This window comes from Canis aureus, chromosome 38 (genome assembly GCF_053574225.1).
Source record: "Canis aureus isolate CA01 chromosome 38, VMU_Caureus_v.1.0, whole genome shotgun sequence".
In the NCBI taxonomy this organism is placed as follows: Eukaryota; Metazoa; Chordata; class Mammalia; order Carnivora; family Canidae; genus Canis; species Canis aureus.
In genome coordinates this window covers 18,587,648-18,605,532 of record NC_135648.1, presented here as the reverse complement: position 1 = coordinate 18,605,532, position 17,885 = coordinate 18,587,648, and the positions used below count along the sequence as shown (strand labels likewise).

Below are 17,885 nucleotides of genomic sequence, written 5' to 3'. Positions count from 1 at the left end.
TCAAATGCTTCCAAAACAGCAGAAGAGGAGAAAACACTTCCAAACTCATTTTATGAAACTAGTATTACCCTAACCAAAGCCAGATGAGGACACCACAACAAAATTACAGGTCAATGTCGCTGATGAACATAGGGGCAAAAATCACCAACAGAATATTAACAAACCAAACCCAACAATATATTAGAACCATACATCCAATATTGGAATATATATGCCATGATAACATAGGATTTATTTCAGAAACTCAGGAGTAGTTCAACATCTGCAAATCAATTGATGAGATATACCACACATTAACAAAATGAAAAATAAAAATCTATGATCATCTCAACAGAAGGAGAAAAAGTATTTAACAAAATTTAACATCCTTTTACAAAAGAAAAGAAGAAAAAAGAGAACACTCTCCTCTCAGCACCAATGACTAGGTCTTATTTGCATGTGTCTGAATCTCCAACTTTCTTCATGCATCCTTCCACTATTTACCAGCCCCTTCTCCTCAATGCCAAATTCATTCTTTAAACAGATTATTGACTTCAAATTATTTTGGTCTCAAAACTAACTTTGGCTGTGAAAGCCACTGTGTTCCCTAATCTAATGTTGAGTATCTATCTCTACTTTGATATAAGATGTACTGATTACATAATTTAGCTTGCAGAAGGTAGCCTTAATTCCGTGTTCTTGAGCAGGGATCCCTTTTTCAGTAAATGTAACAGTTTATATACAGTCAAAAGATAGAAACAACTGTTCACAACTTCTCACCTTCCTATAACTAGTATAGATACTTGATTTCTGCAAAGTAACCCTGCTAAAAATACATAAGAGGGCACCCAGGTGCCTTAGTCGGTTAAGCATCTGACTTCAGCGCACATCACGATCTTGGAGTCCTGCAACTGAGACCCAGGTCGGGCCTCCCTGCTCAGGAGGAGTCTGCTTATCTCTCTTCCCCTCCCCCTGCTTGTGCTCACTCATGCTTGCTCTCACTCTCTCTCTCTCAAATACATAAAATATAGATATATATTTTTAAATAGAGATTGTGCATATATCTCTTACTTGATTTGGGCACTAGACAATCACCCATTATATCAACATACAGTCCTACAAAGTCTTTAAGCATTATTTAGAACCAAACTAATCTTGAGTAGAAGAATTAGATTTAACAATTGGCAATACACTTACTCTCTGGTCATTTCTTTATAAAAGGAGATTAAAAAAAAATAGCCTACCAAAGTTGATTCAATTATTTATTTTAAAGCACCATTTATGGTGTTTGAAACAAAACTTTTAATACAGTGGAAAGAACTGAAAAGCTGCACAAAAAATCCAAATATCTGGACCAAGACTCTACCTTTAATTCCCGGTATGCCTTGAACACTATCTCCCCTCATGGCTGAAATGTTTTCTTAATATGAAAAATGTGAAACTTTTACCAGATGGCATCTAAGCTTATTCTAGTTATTGACACTATGTGAAATGTGCCTTAGAATAAAACCTCTTAAAGCCTTAAAATAAAAAAAGTAGGAATAAATACCAGTAATTTATAAGGAGAGAAAATTTGCCACTCCACTTCCTACATTTATTCATCTATCATTCACTATTTAACAAAATATATATTAGTAATCTATTAAATCTAGACAAATCTTTGATATGGAGAATCCTTATAATGGTCAGTCTTCAATGCATGGACGTTTGTTGCACACCTTCATTTCTTAGTGAGGCTGCCCCACCACCATGGTTCAGTCTTTACAATGTCTTCTTTCCAGTTCTCATTCCCTTAGCTAATTGGTTCCTCAGTATTTCTATATTAAGTGTTAAGAGGTAATTGGGATAAAAGCAAAATAAAAATGGTATTTAAGATATTTGTTTTTAAGTGTTCTAATGAAGATATATGATATCAAGATCTATCTATCTATATATCTATCTATATATTCAATTACAACAAAGTGGACAAGGCTATTCATTCAAAAAGAGAGCTTTCAAATAGTGCTTTAACAACCATATGGAGCTAAGAACTATGTGGAACCATATGCATAACTATATGGAAAAAATAAACACATCTTGACCTTTACACCACATAATATACACACACAAAAAAAAATCTTAAAATGAATCAAAGACCTAAAAGTAAAAGTTAAAACTATAAAAAATAAGAAAACATGAGAAAAAAATTTTACAACGTTGGCATAACCAAAGATATTTTAGATATGGCACAAAAAGTATAAACCGTTAAAAATTTTAATAAACCAGATTTAATCAAAATTTAAAACTTCAGCTCTTTTTCATTCATTAAGAAAATTTAAAAAAAAAAAGAAAAGAAAAGGTAAGCCACTGACAGGGAGAAAATATTCTATAAGTATCAAAGGATTTGTATCCAGAAAATACTTTAAAACTCTCACAAATCATTTAGGCAAACACCAAGTAAAAAGGAGCAAAACATTTCAATGGTTACTTTGCAAAATAAGATTGACCAAAGAATATTTTTAAAATGTTCTAAACTTTCAATCAGAGAATTTCAAATTAAACCATAGTGAGACATCACTACACACTCACTAGGAAGGCTAAAATTTATAAGACAAATAACAAATGCAAGGACGGAGAGCATCCAGAACTTTCCTACATTGCTAATGGCAATGTAAAACAGTAAAACTACTTTGGAAATATCTTACAAAGTTAAATATGCACTTTCCCTTTGACCAGGACATTCCAATCCTAGATACTTACCTAAAGGAAAGGAAAATCTATCTCCATGCAGAGTTGTACACAAATGTTCATAAAAGCTTTATCAATAGTTAAAATAAATGCCCATCAAAAGGCAAATGGATAAACAACCTGTAGTATATCCATACAATGGATATACTTAGCAATGAAAAGGAATAAACTACTGATATATACAACAGCATGAATGAATCCTTAAAATATTATGCTAAGTGAAAGAATTCATACACAAAGAATAATGACCACATGATTCCATTTAAATGGGCCTCCTAAAAAGGCAATATAATCACTTGTGATAGAGTACAAAATAGTGGTTGCTTAAGACTAAGGACTGGGGGTGAATATTAACCAGTAAGGGATGTAAGTATAACTTTCAAAGTGATTAAAGTGTTCTAGATCTTGGTTGAATTATTACATGATGTATACCTTTACCAAACTCTTCAAAATCTATACTAAAAGTGAATGATTTTTATTTTATATACATTATACATGCAAAGGTTGGCATTTTATTTTTTGAGAGAGAGTATACAAGTGGGGGAGAGGACAGGGAGAGAGACAATCCTAAGCAGACTCTGCACCTACTGCAGGGCCCACTCCAGGTTCGATCTCACAACCCTGGTATCATGACTTGAACCAAAACCAAAAATCCAACACTTAACTGAGCCACCCAAGTGACATTTTAAAAACTAATTCATTTCAACAAAAGAAGAAACAATCTAATTTAAGTAAAAATTATTATGTGAAGGAGATATGTTAGAAAGAAAGCTAGCTAGCTTTCTTTTTCAAAACATGCTGATCTTTGCCTTGGAACTAAAACTTTTGACAATTTACTCACCATAGATTCAATATATCTTCAGAGAAATTCTGCCTAAAAATCTAAGACCTTGCTGTTTGAAATGACTGAAAAACCTCTGGAGACAAGTTTAAAAGTGATAAATACATCCCAACTATTCAATATAAAATTTATTTCATAATCTTAGAATAATTTTTAATCATAAGACAATTTATTAGATCAATTATTAAATTTTTGACACATTTACATGTAATGCCATGTAGCACCAATCAAAGGACTGGAATGAGAACCCTAATTTGGGATGCTGCTGAATCTTTCATAAAACAATTCTGAATACATTAACAAGTTTTATTTTATGTACTGTCAAAGGGCTTGTTTTCAGCACATTATACCGTATTCTACAATACAGTATATTCTATTATTTAAAAATGGTAATAATAATACATGAGCTATTTGCATATCATGAGGATGTATACCACAGATACAGTAAAATATTAAATACATTAAACTATTATATCAGTTTTCTATTGCTCTAAAACAAAAACCTAAAAATATACAGTATAAAAACAACCACCATTCTACATGTTAACAGTACTATAGGTCAACAATTTTTTTTTAAGATTTTATTTATTTCTTCATGAGCAGCACAGAGAGAGAGAGAGAGAGAGAGAGGCAGAGACACAGGCTCCATTCAGGGAGCCTGATGTGGGACTCGATCCCAGGTCTCCAGGATCACACCCTGGACTGAAGGCGGCACCAAACCACTGAGCCACCCAGGCTGCCCTATAGGTCAGCAATTTAAATTAGGCTCAACTGTGCAGAGATTCTGCTGGTCACACCTAGGGTCATTCACACAATTGTAATCACATGGTAGTTCCAATGCAACTGAATGTTCTAAAATGGCTTCAAATACTTGTACAGCAGTTAGTGCTCAAGTTCAGTTGAGCCACTCTCCCATGGTTTTGAACACCTTCAAACAGGCTAGCCTATTGTCTGTGCTGACAGAGTTCCTTAAGAGTAAGAGCAGAAGCTAAAAGTTCTTTGAGATCTAAGCTTAGAACTCCTATAATATCCGTGTGCTCTAATCTATTGATTAGAGCAAGTTACAAGGGGTGGAGAACAGACTCCACCTCTTGATGAGAAGACAAAGTACTAGGCAAATGGGTATGTACAAAGAGAGATGGGAGGAATAAGTGGCCATTTTATATAATCTGCAGAAATATTAATAGTGTTAAAGATGAAAATTTTTCAAAGTGACTTTTAACCTAATTATGAGTAATACATCCTACCCTATTATTGTATACTGGTCACATGTTATAATGAAGAGCATTTAGTTTTCTAGCTGTTTCTCTCCTATAAGTATTAAAAGGTCATTCAGATTTCTGACCTAAATGTAATACCATCACAATTCAAAAACTTCCCTTCTTCAGCAAACTGTTTACAGTTACGAGATTTTTTTAGGTTCCACAAACATCAATTGAAATTTCAGACTTCAAAACAGGAAGGAGCAGCATAACACATTTCAGGTAGGGCAGAATCCAGGAGTAAAGAGGTCCAGAAGAGTGTTCACGGAAATCACAGATGGGAGATTTGAAAAGGTAACACAAAATTAAAGAATGGGGCTATGCTCTTTAATGTACCTGGCTCACATGGGAACAAAAGAGGTAGAGCACCACAAACATACACACACAGAGTAGAACCATATAGGCAGGGATTCATTTGTCTCTCTGTCATCTGGGTCGGGTTAGGAGGGAAGTTTGGGTTGTAAAGATTAGAAAACTATGCCCCCATTACCAAAGGAGCTTGTTTCAAAAAGCTATGAAAGGAAAAATATAATAACATGGTACAGATTCAACACAAAGTTAATCTAAGAAAACCGTAGAAAATAATAAAATTATTATAGTGGAAAAATACAAAAAGAAATAATGTGCTAGAGTAGATACAATCTGTGAAAATAAATTCTACCACCAAAAAAAAAAAAAAAAAAAGCAATTGCTACAAACAGCCTGCAAAATTTGCATGCTGGAACTCAGTATAAAGACCAATGAATAAAACAGAAGAAATTGAACTGACATGAAAAGACTTGAGGAAAACAAATTCACAGTAATAAAGATAATAACTAGAGTTTGCATAAAGAATAAATACTGCAGGAAGCATACAATGGTCATAAGTGAGAAAAATTGAGAAAATGAAAAATAATTGAAAGGAGGAGAAAATAGAGATAATATGTAAAATATGTAAAGCAGATTACATATTCATGCTTGGAATACTAAAAAAAAAAAAAAATCCCAAATGTATGGCACAGAAGTAAATTACAATTTATAATTTAAAAATAGTCCCATTAATTATAGTCAATGATACTGCATTGTATTTTTGAAAGTTGTTACAGTAGATCTTAAAATTTCTTATCACAGGAGAAAAATTTTATTACTATGTGTGGTGCAGCTGTTAACTACATTTTTGCAGTGATCATTTCAGAGTATATACATACATCAAAAGATTATGTTGCATACATGAAACTAATGTAATGTGTCACTTATATGTCAAAAAGAAAAAAAAATGCCCCATGAAAGAAAGACAACTTGAATCCAGCACTATTAAAAGGGACACATAGCAGAGGCAATTGACCTAAAACTTCCTACTTTAAGGCATAACCTACTTAAGTTTCTAGACATTGATATAGGAATAGAAAGATTCTTAACATTTTGAAACACTGATAGGCTGCCTAAAAGGTAGGTTCATGCTTAATGAGAAAAATCTAGAGGCATTCCCACAGAGGTCGGGAACAAGTCAATACCTACTACCACCACAGTTTTTTACCATAGTACTGAATGAACTAGTCAGTTTGGTTAGCTAAGAAAATAAAGGCATATAAAAAATTGATTAGAAGATGTAAAACTAGGGACCCATGGATGGCTCAATGGCTCAGCATCTGCCATTGGCCCAGGTTGTGATTCTGGAGTCATTGGATTGAGTCTCTCATTGGGCTCCCCATAGGGAGCCTACTTCTCTCTCTGCCTGTGTCCCTGTCTCTCTGTCTGTCTCTCATGAATAAATGAAACCTTAAAAAAAAAGAAGAAGATGTAAAACTAACACTATTTACTAGGGATGTAATTCTACATCTTGAAAATCAAAACAATAAACTCAAAAATATTATGAGATAATTTAATGAGAGAATTTAATAATAGAGTAGGGTAAGTGACAAATAAAACATAATAGCTTTAATTAATGAAATCAACCATGAATTTGAATATATACATATAGCTAGAGAGAAATATTTCACTTATAATGCAAAGGCTACAAGACAGTCAAGCTACAAATTTTAAAGAATTATGCAAGTATTATGCAAAGAAAATGTCAAAACTCTCTGAAGGGTATAAATGGTCTTAGATGAACAAAATCCAAGTTGTGAAAAATCTATTTTTTCTAAACAAATATTTTATTAGAAAATATTCTAATTCTATTCTAAAATTTCTTGAAAGTACCAGCTTAGAAAAAGAGTTGATTCTACATTTCCTGTGGGGAAAAAAAAAAAAAAAAGGAATAGCCAGAAAAAGAAGGCCAGAAAAGGAAAGTGCAATGAAGGAAAATGATCCCTACCAAATTTCAAAATATACACAGCTTCTATAATTCACAGTGTAACTGTGATACAAACCAATGAAAATTGGTTCAAACAGACCAATGAAACTAGAGACAATGTGCAGAAATATAGAGGCAAATATGTATACACACTTGTATATAATAAAGATGGCACCTCAAATCATTGGAGCAATACTACTCAAAAAATAGTAGTCAGATAACCAAGATAAACTACATTAACAACAAACACTTAGGTGTAAAAAACAAACTATAAAAGTAATAAAAGGTCGAATTCCAAAAGGGTGTTGCCTGTGTTCTCCCCTGAGATTTTGATTGATTCTTTTCTCACATTTAGATCTTTCATTCATTTTGAGTTTAGCTTTGTATATGGTGTTAGAGAATGGTCTAGTTTCATTATTCTGCATGTGGCTGTCCAATTTTCCCAACACCATTTATTGAACAGACTGTCCTTTTTCCAGTGGATATTCTTTCCTGCTTTGTCAAATATTAGTTGACCATAGAGTTGAGGGCCCAGTAACTTCTTGCAAGATACATCTATGAAGTCAAGGGAAACAAAAGCAAAAATGAACTATTGGGACTTATTCAAAATAAAAAGCTTCTGCACAGCAAAAGAAACAGTCAGCAAAACTCAAAGACAACCTACAGAATGGGAGAAGATATTTGCAAATGACCTATCAGATAAAGGGCTAGTATCCAAAATCTATAAAGAACTTATTAAACTCAACACCAAAGAAACAAACAATCCAATCATGAAATGGGCAAAAGACGTGAACAGAAATCTCACAGAGGAAGACATAGACATGGCCAACAAGCACATGAGAAGATGCTCTGCATCACTTGCCATCAGGGAAATACAAATCAAAACCACAATGAGATACCACCTCACACCAGTGAGAATGGAGAAAATTAACAAGGTAGGAAACCACAAATGTTGGAGAGGATGTGGAGAAAGGGGAACCCTCTTGCACTGTTGGTGGGAATGTGAACTGGTGCAGCCACTCTGGAAAACTGTGTGGAGGTTCCTCAAAGAGTTAAAAATAGATCTGCCCTTGGACCCAGCAATTGCACTGCTGGGGATTTACCCCAAAGATACAGATATAGTGAAACGCGGGGACATCTGCACCCCAATGTTTATAGCAGCAATGTCCACAATAGCCAAACTGCGGAAGGAACCTCAGTGTCCATGAAAGATGAATGGATAAAGAAGATGTGGTCTATACATATAATGGAATATTCCTCAGCCATCAGAAAGGACAAATACCCATTGGGGTACACCTGTACCCCAGTGTTCATAGCAGCAATGTCCACAATAGCCACACTGTGGAAGGAGCCTTGGTGTCCACTGAAAGATGAATGGATAAAGAAGATATGGTCTATACATATAATGGAATATTCCTCAGCCATCAGAAAGGACAAATACCCATTTGCTTCAACGTGCATGGAACTGGAGGGTATTATGCTGAGTGAAGTAAGGCAGTCAGAGAAAGACAATCATCATATGGTTTCACTCATACAGGGAATATAAGAAATAGTAAAAGGGATTATAAGGGAAAGGAGGGAAAATGAGTGGGAAAATTAGAAAGGGTGACAAAACATGAGTGACTCCTAATTCTGGGAAATAAACAAAGGGTAGTGGAAGGGGAGGTGGGCGGGGGATGGGGTAACCGGGTAATGGACACTGAGGAGGGCACTTGATGGGATGATAACTGGGTGTTATATGTTGGCAAATCGAATTTCAATAAAAAAGTAATAAAACGTAAAATGAGTGAATTTCTTTGCAAGTGAAAAGTGACTCTAACATAATTCTCTTTGTGTTTAATATGAAATGGACATAACTTATTGTCTCTGTACTAAATAATATTAGGACCAGGCAAAAATATCTTGGCTGCTTTCTTCAGGAAATTGCTACTAAAAGATAAGATTATAAACTTACTTATCAAGATTAACAGATGTTTACAAAGTCTCATTTCAAGGTCCTTTTAGTAGTCCCAACACAAAGCAATTTTATCATGTATTTTGCCCAATGTCAGCTAACTCCTGTCTTGTTAAGACTTGCCTTAAATTCATTCACCCAGACCCTAGAATTCCATAAAGACCCTTCCTTAATGTCTTCATTTTGATATATCACTTTAAGAACTTTTTGTGTTTTCCCTTACTGCATTAATTAATTAGCTTAACTGTACTTAACAGATTTTTTTCCTACTCTCTTGAGTAGTCAACATTCAAAATAATCATGCCTCAAAATCCAGAAGTCACAAAATAAGAGATTGATAAATTCCATAACAGTGAAAGAAAGCTTCCATATGGCAAAACACCATGAGAAAAATCAAAACACTAACCACAAACTAGGAAAGTATTTATGGCAAAAGGTGAAGTTCACTAACATACAAAGTAGGCTGCAAAGTGAGAAAAAGAAAAAAAAAATTCAAGAATAAAAAGAATGCATAAAGTACATAAACAGTTTACAGAGAGGATAATACATATACCTTTTTTAAAGATTTACTTATTTATTTATTTATTTATTTATTTATTTATTTATTTATTTATGAATGATAGACACACACAGAGAAAGAAAGAGAGAGAGAAGCAGAGACACAGGAGAAGGGAGAAGCAGGCTCCATGCCGGTAGCCCAACGTGGGACTGGATCCCGGGTCCCTAAGATCGTGCCCTGGGCCAAAGGCAGGTGCCAAACCACTGAGCCACCCAGGGATCCCCTACATATACCTTTTAATAAGCATGTAATAATACCTAGCTTCACTCATATTAAAAGATAAATAAGCAAAGAATTTCTTAAGAAATAACTTAGATAAAAGAAAACAGAAGCAGTGTGAGAATAAAAGTGGGCAGGAAATTGGACACCCAGATTCTACTCTACAATATTCTAGGTCTGGATAATAGACATTATTCTTGCATATTCATCTATATAGTTATTAATATAATAAAGTTTTTTAGCATTGCTAGAAATTTTTATTATGTATCAAGCACAAGATCTTTATCCTGACTAAGCTGGCAATCAGTTGAAGAACAGATACATTATGATGATTAACACTATGAAGCAGAACCCAAATACTATGCACTAGGTCTCCCGAAAGGAGTAATGCCAACAGTGATGTCATTACTGGACATGCCAGCATCAACTCTCTCAAAATAGCTTGGTCACTTTATGAAGGGGCGTTTTAAAGTTGTTGTTTAGCAGTGACATTTAATATGGTCCAATTGCTTTTTTTTTTTTTTTAATGTGACAAAAAAAAAAAAAAGAATAAGGAACAAACACTATTGCTGCTGAATGCCATAACACTGAGTTGTACAAATTGTGATTGAGGAAATGAAAAGGTTTATACTTAAAAAAAAAAAAAAAAAAAAAACCTTCAAATGTAATAAATTATTCATGAAGCCTTCAAAAAAAAATGAGTAAGAAATCTCACTGGTGGAAATGATCTAAAGCTAACTTAAAGAAAAGAAAATTGACATGAGAAACAGTTGCTCTCCCACCACATCTATATACCCACCCCTGGCTTCTTACACTCTTACCAGCTCAGATGCATACAAGAATTTGGATTCATCCAAAGATTGAAAGCAATGTCAAGCCATATATGAAAGAGGTAAGGGCTAGTGAGGGTACTCTTTGGAATGCACATATATCAAGAGATTAAACTTTCTTTAAAGTTTGTAACCAGTTAGAAGAAATGGAAACATACTACACCTTGGAGAAAGGAAGATATCCAGTGTCCTACAGAATGTTTACCTCATTCTCCTAAGCAGTCTCATTTACAGAAAGACACTGGTCGTTTAGTTCCCTTTCCATACTCTCATGAGCCTGGGTTTCTTCATTCCCTTCCAGTCTCTTATGTTCATATTTCCTCCCTTAAACTTAAAGCTGATTCTTGCTACTTTCTTTTACTCCCACTTTTCTGATTATCTGTGTTTACCCAGTCCTCTGGACCTGGGATTTATTCATTGTCTTCCATTGTTCTTGGGAAAGGTCTACTCATCTTCCTTTGACTTCCTCTACCATAAAGTCACCCTTTCTCTAATATGCCAAAGTACACTGTGCCTATTATTTACAGAGTATGTATGCTCCAGATTGTTTTATAATTAAATGCAAACACTTCTATTTCTCTCACTTATTGAGACTATGTCTTATTTATGCATCGTATCAGGATGATAGAAAATAATACAGATTTAGTGAGTAAATAAATAAACTATAGAACAATACAGTAGTCCCATACCCTTTACATATAGATACAAATAGGAACATACACACAATTTACATACATACAAATAGCAACATACTTTACATACATACAAATAGGAACATAATAGACAAATATACACTTTTAATAGAAAGCAAAACAAATGTATTTTGGGGGGAGGGGCAGAGAGAGAAAGGAGAGAATCTTAAGGAGGATTCACACCCAGTGTGGACCTCAACATGGGGCTTGATCTTAAAGCACTGAGATCATGAGCTGAGCCAAAATCAAGAGTCAGACACTTAACCAATTGAGCCACCCAGGCTCCCAAAACAGATGTGTTTTTAAAACGCATCAATCCTCTAAGGGACAGGGCTATCTATATAGAACTTGAAAATGGCAAGGGAGAAAAATGGCTAAAGTATTAATACAGAGTGGGCTTATATCATTTTATGCATTCATCCACTCATTCATTCAATAAATCTTTATGTGAACATGTATTATGAGTCAGGTAGTTTTAGTCTATTCAAAGGAATTATCTTTATAATTTAGATCAAACTGGTTCCCATTTGACAATGTCCAATAATTTTACCTAGCAGGATCAATCAACCAAACAATACTTCATTAATTTTTATATTAAAGAATCACTTGGAGAGATTTAAAGCCAGAGATGACATCAAGACCTAGTCAAGCAATACAGGCCTAATCTAATATTCAAACTCAAAAAGCAGCAAATTAAAGTGACATGTTTACACTATCTTTGGGATTCAAATAAAATAGCAATTTAAGTTCAGTATGCTCTACAATGAAAAAGAATTGAAAATCCTAGAATGTAGTAAATAAAGTTAATACATATAATAGTTCTATATACCCTCAAATTACTAAGCCTCAACTGCATGGAAAATAAATTTATTTCAAAATATTTCAAAGCATGAAGTTTTCTAAACACTGATGTTTCAGTGAGGAAACTAACCATGAAATCTATATTGGAAGCTTCATATTGGCATTTCATATAGAGCACAAAGAGTGAACCTATACTATAAATGCCACAAAATATTAACATGGCAGGTATTTTATTGCAGACAAAATCTATTTTCTAATCTCTAAATGTTCCAAATATTTGTAGGGGGATTCTTTAAAAATAGTTTTGCAGTGAGGCTATGATGATGGTGGAATAAGAGTACCCTAAGATCACCTCATGCCATGAATACAACCAGGTAACACTCATATCAACATAAATAACCCAGAGAATGACCCCAAAAGTAGCAGAACAAACCCCACAAATAAAAGTAGAGAAGTGGCCACCTCGAAGAGGGTAGGAAGGACAAAGACACCATGGGGAGCAAAGTGGATAATGTCCATGTATGACGAAGCTGTTGGAGGTAGGGTTATGGGGAGCCACTGGTATGGGCAGGGGAGACTGTGTAGAAGACAAATTACCATAACATTTGGCTTTGAAAGTGAGAGGGGCTAGATTTCATGAGCTCTTACAACTAGAGGGACTTAAAGTCTAGAATTCTTAAAATTATCAGGCTCAGTTTTAGCAGAGCCCTGCAGGAAACAGAAAGCTAAATCCATTAGAGATGGTACAACAAACAGCCCTCTAAGATATAGCCTAGATGCAATAGTTAAAACAATGCCTAGGGCATAGCAAATGTAGAGTAGTTTACTCATTTCAGAGCTTCTACCAAGAGGGGCAGGGATCTTGAAAGTCTTCTCCAGGAACAAAGGAGCTGGCAAGCATTATCTTCTCCACCTTCACTCACCAACATCACCAACACCAACACCACCCTCACCATCACCCCCTCATAAACACAAAGCCACCTGTGGGTACCAGCACAACATTGACACTTACTACGTAACTTGCTTACACCAGGTCATGGATCTACCCTTTCCGTGACCTCTGCCTTAATCCCAGTGCTATGGGTATCCTCCCCCAGAAGACCTGTGCAAATCTGACCCACGCATTTTGTGGGGCCTTGGTCCTGGTACAGTAGCAGGCCCTGCGGAAGCCCCAGGCACACCTTTTTCAAACTGGATGCCTTACCCACATTCCACACTTTTGTAGTTCCACACAGACCTCCCCAGTCCTGGGGTCACAATGGCAGGTCTCAGTTCACAAGTAGATCCATGTGTACTTTGTTAAAACTACCCACCGAGCCCAACTGGAAATCAAACATTACCTACAACAGCCAAAAAGAGTCTCTGCAGATGACTGAAATGAAGGGAAAAGTAGCCAGGACATAATTGGGTGCACACAACACACATAGGACATACTCCTGAAGCACTAGGTTCTGTTGAAAAGAAGACACTGCCCTGCAAGGCACTACAGCACTTCTTCTTCATAAGGCAATTACTTTTAAGAGCAAGGGACATAGCTGACTTTCCTTATACAGAATTAGACAAAATGAAGAGACAGAGTACTTTGTTTCAAATGAAAGAATAGGACAAAACCACAGAAAGATACATAAGCAAAATGGATGTAATTAAAATGCCCCATAGAGAATTTAATGTAATGATCATAAAAATTCTCACTGTATTTGAGAAAAGAGTGGAGAACATCAGTGAGACCATTAAGACAGAGATTTAAAAAAAAATCAAAGATGAAGAGCACAATAAATAAAATTAAAAATACACAGGTGCCTGGGTAGCTCAGTTGGTTAAGTGTTCAACTCTTGATTTCAGCTCAGGTCATGATTTCATAGGTCCGGAGATCAAGCCCCACATCCAGCTCCATGCTCAGCAGGGAGTCTGCTTGAGATTATTTCCTTCTGTCCCTCCCCCTACTCACATGTGAGAACATTCTCTCTTTAAAATATATAAATCTTTAAAAGAAAATTTAAAAATACATTTCATGTAATAAATAGCAGGCTAGAAGAAGCAGAGACATGAGTTAATGACCTGGAAGACAGTAATGAAAAGTAATCAAGAAGAGGAAAAGAGAAAAAAATTATGCAAAATGAGAATAAAAATAGGGAACTCAGCAATTCCTTCCAGTGTAATAACATTTGCATTATAGGGCTCTCAGAAGAAGGAAAGAGAAAAGGGGGCAGAATGTTTATTTGAAGAAATAATAGTGGACAATTTCCCCAACCTGGAGAAGGAAACAGATATCCATACCAGGAGGCACAGAGAACCCCAACAAAATCAAACCAAAGAGATCCATACCCAGACACATTGTAATTAAAATGGTAAAAAGCAGTTATAAAGAGAGAATTTTTTTTAAAACACCAGAGAAAATAGTTACATATAAGGGAAACCTCATAAGGCTATTGGCAGATTTTTTAGCAGACACTCTACAGGCCAAAAGGGAGTATAATGATATATTCAAATCGCAGAGGGAAAAATCTGCATTCAAGAATACTCTATCCAGCAAAGCTATCATTCAGAATAGAAGGAATATAAAGAATGTCTTAGTAAAACAAAAGCTAAAGGAGTTCATAATCACTAAATAAGCCCTACAGTAAATGTTAGAGGGGATTCTTTGAGTGGAAAAGATAACCATATGCAAGAGTAAGAAACATAGGAAATACAAAAGTAGTAAAAATAAATATATGTAAAAGCCAGTCAAGGGATTCATAAAATAAAAGGATGTAAAATATAACACCAGACACCTAAAGGGTCAGGGGGAGAGGAGTAATGAATGGATTTAAACTCAAGCAACATCAAGTGCATGGAGATTGCTATATGCTGATGCTATTCACTAACCTAATGGAACAACGAACAAAAACATTCATAGGCAAACAATGAAGAGAAAGAAATCTAACTATATCACTAAAGAAAGCCAGCAAACCATGAAGGAAAGAATCAGAGAAAACCTACAGAAACAACCAAAATATAAAAAAAGGGCAATAAATACATATGAAGAGTTACCTTGAATGTAAATACACTAAATGCTCCAATCAAATGACAAAGGGTGACAAAATGGATTAAAAAAAAAAGCAAAACCCATCTATATGCTGCCTTCAAGAGACTCGTTTTAGACTTGAAGACATAAACAGATCAAAAGTGAAAGGATGGAGAAACATTTATCATGAAAATGTATGTGAAAAGACAGCTGAGATACCCATAATTATATTGGAAAAAAAAACACTTTAAAACAAAAACTGTAACAAGAGACAAAGAAGAACACTGTATAATAATGAATAAATCCAACAAAAAGAGGTAACAATTGTAAATATTTATGCACCCAACATGGGAGCACTCAAATACATACAACAGTTAATTACAAACATAAGGTAACCAATTGATTGTCATACAATAATAGGAGGGGACTTTAACACCCCATCTAAACAGAAAATCAGTAAGAAAACAGTGACTTTGATTGACACACTGGACCAGATAGATTTAACAGACATATTCAGAACATTCCATCCTTAAACAGCATAATACACATTCTTTTCAAGTGCACATGAAACATTCCCTAGAATAGATCACATATTAGGCCACAAAACAAGTCTCAACAAATACAAAAAGATCAAAGTCATACTACACATCTTTTCTGAGAACACTATGAAACTGAAAACTAACCATAAGAAAAAAATCTGGAAAGAGCACAAATACATGAAGGTTAAATAACATGCTACAAAAACAATGAATGGGTCAACCAAGAAATCAAAGAATAAATCAAAAATAACATGAAGAAAAATGAAAATGAAAACACAATAGTCCAAAATCTTCAGGATTCAGCAAAAGCAGTTCTAAGAGGAAAGCTTAGAGCAATACAGGCCCACCTCAAGAAGCAAGAAAAACCTCAAACAACCTAACCTCATATCTGAAGGAGCTAGAAATCAAAACAAAACAAACAAACAAACAAACAAAATAAGAAAGCCAGCAGGAGGAAGGAAATAATAAAGCTTAGACTGGAAATGAATGACATAGAAAAAAAAAAAAAAAAAAGAACAGATCATTGAAACATGAGCTGGTTGTTCGAAAGATCGAAACTGATAAGCCTCTAGTCAAATTCATTAAAAGAAAAGAAAAAGAGGACTCAAAATCACACATGAAAGAGGAAAAGTAACAACCAACACCACAGAACACAAACAATTGCAACAGTATTTTTAATATCATGGAAAATTATATGCTAACAAGCTGGACACCCTAGAAGAAATGGATACATTTCTAGAAATATATATCCTAGGAAAAATGAACCAAGATGAAATAGATCATTTGAACAGACTGATAGCCAGAAATGAAATTGAATAATAATAATTAAAAAAAGAAACCTAGAAACCAGTCTAGGACTAACACAGCTTCACAGACAAATTCTACCAAATATTTACAGAAGAGTTTATACCAATTATTCTCAAACATTTCCAAAAAATACATAAGGAAATTTTCAAACGCATTCTATGACGCCAGTATTACCCTGATACTAAAATCAAATAAACACACCACAAAAAGTGAGAACTGGAGGTCAATATCTCTGATGAACATAGACATAAAAATCCTCAACAAAATATGATCATACCAAATGCAATAATACATTTTAAAAAAATCATTCACCATGATCAAATCATATCTATTTTGGAGATCCAAGAGTGGTTCAAATTTTGCAAATCAATCAATGTGATGCATCATATCAATAAGAGAGAGGATCAAAACAGAATGACATATTTCAATAGATGCAGAAAAAGCATTTGACAAAGAACAATATCGATTCATGATAAAAACCCTCAACACAATAGGTTTAGAGGGAACAAACTTCAATATAATAAAAGCCTATGAAAAACCCCATACCTAACATCATCCTCAATAGGGAAAAACTGAGAGATTTTCCTCAAAGTTCAGGAACAAGACAAGGATGCCATCCACGTTCACCAATTTTATTTAACACAGTACTGGAAATTCTAGCTACAGCACTTAGACGACAAAAAGAAATAAAAGATATCCTAAATCTGCAAGGAAGAAGTAAAACTCCTACTCTTTGCAGATGACATGATACTACATATAGAAAACCTAAAAGACTCCCCCAAAAAACCACTAGAACTGATTCAATTCAGTAAAGTCACAGTATGCAAATCAATGTGCAGAAATCCATTGCATTTTTAGAAATCAATAATGAAGCAGCAGAAAGTGAAATTAAGAAAATAAGCCCATTTATAATTGCATCAAAAATAATAAAGTACCTAGGAATAAACTTAACCAAAGAGTTGAAAGACCTATACTCTGAAAACCAAAAAACACTAATGAAAGAAATAAAAGATGACACAAAGAAATGGAAAGACACTTCATGCTTATGGGCTGGAAGGACAAGTATTGTTAAAATGTCTATACTACCTACAGCAATAGTTTGTCTTAATACAATGGCAATCAAAATACCAACAGCATTTTCCCCAGACTTACAACTATCCTAAAATTAGTTTGAAAGCATACAAGTTCCCAAATAGCCAAAGAAACCTCAAAAAAGAAAAGCAAAACTGAAAGCATCACAATTCTAGACTTCAAATTATATTACAAAACTGTAGTAATCAAAACAGTTGGCACAAAAACAGATACACAGAAATCCAAAAATAAGCCCATAATTATATTGTCATTAATCCTCAACAAAGGAACAAAAATATGCAATGGGGAAAAGACAACCTCTTCA

At 34.5% G+C, this 17,885-nt stretch overlaps 1 long non-coding RNA gene across 1 annotated transcript in view; it reads right to left on the bottom strand.

The window, feature by feature from the left end:
- Window positions 1-1,641: 1,641 nt before the first annotated feature.
- The window catches only part of LOC144307007 (uncharacterized), a 56,735-nt gene continuing 40,491 nt past the window's right edge, over window positions 1,642-17,885 (bottom strand). The window contains exon 3 of the long non-coding RNA XR_013373966.1: window positions 1,642-1,796. This is a non-coding gene — a long non-coding RNA (uncharacterized LOC144307007). The remainder of the gene's footprint in view (window positions 1,797-17,885) is intronic.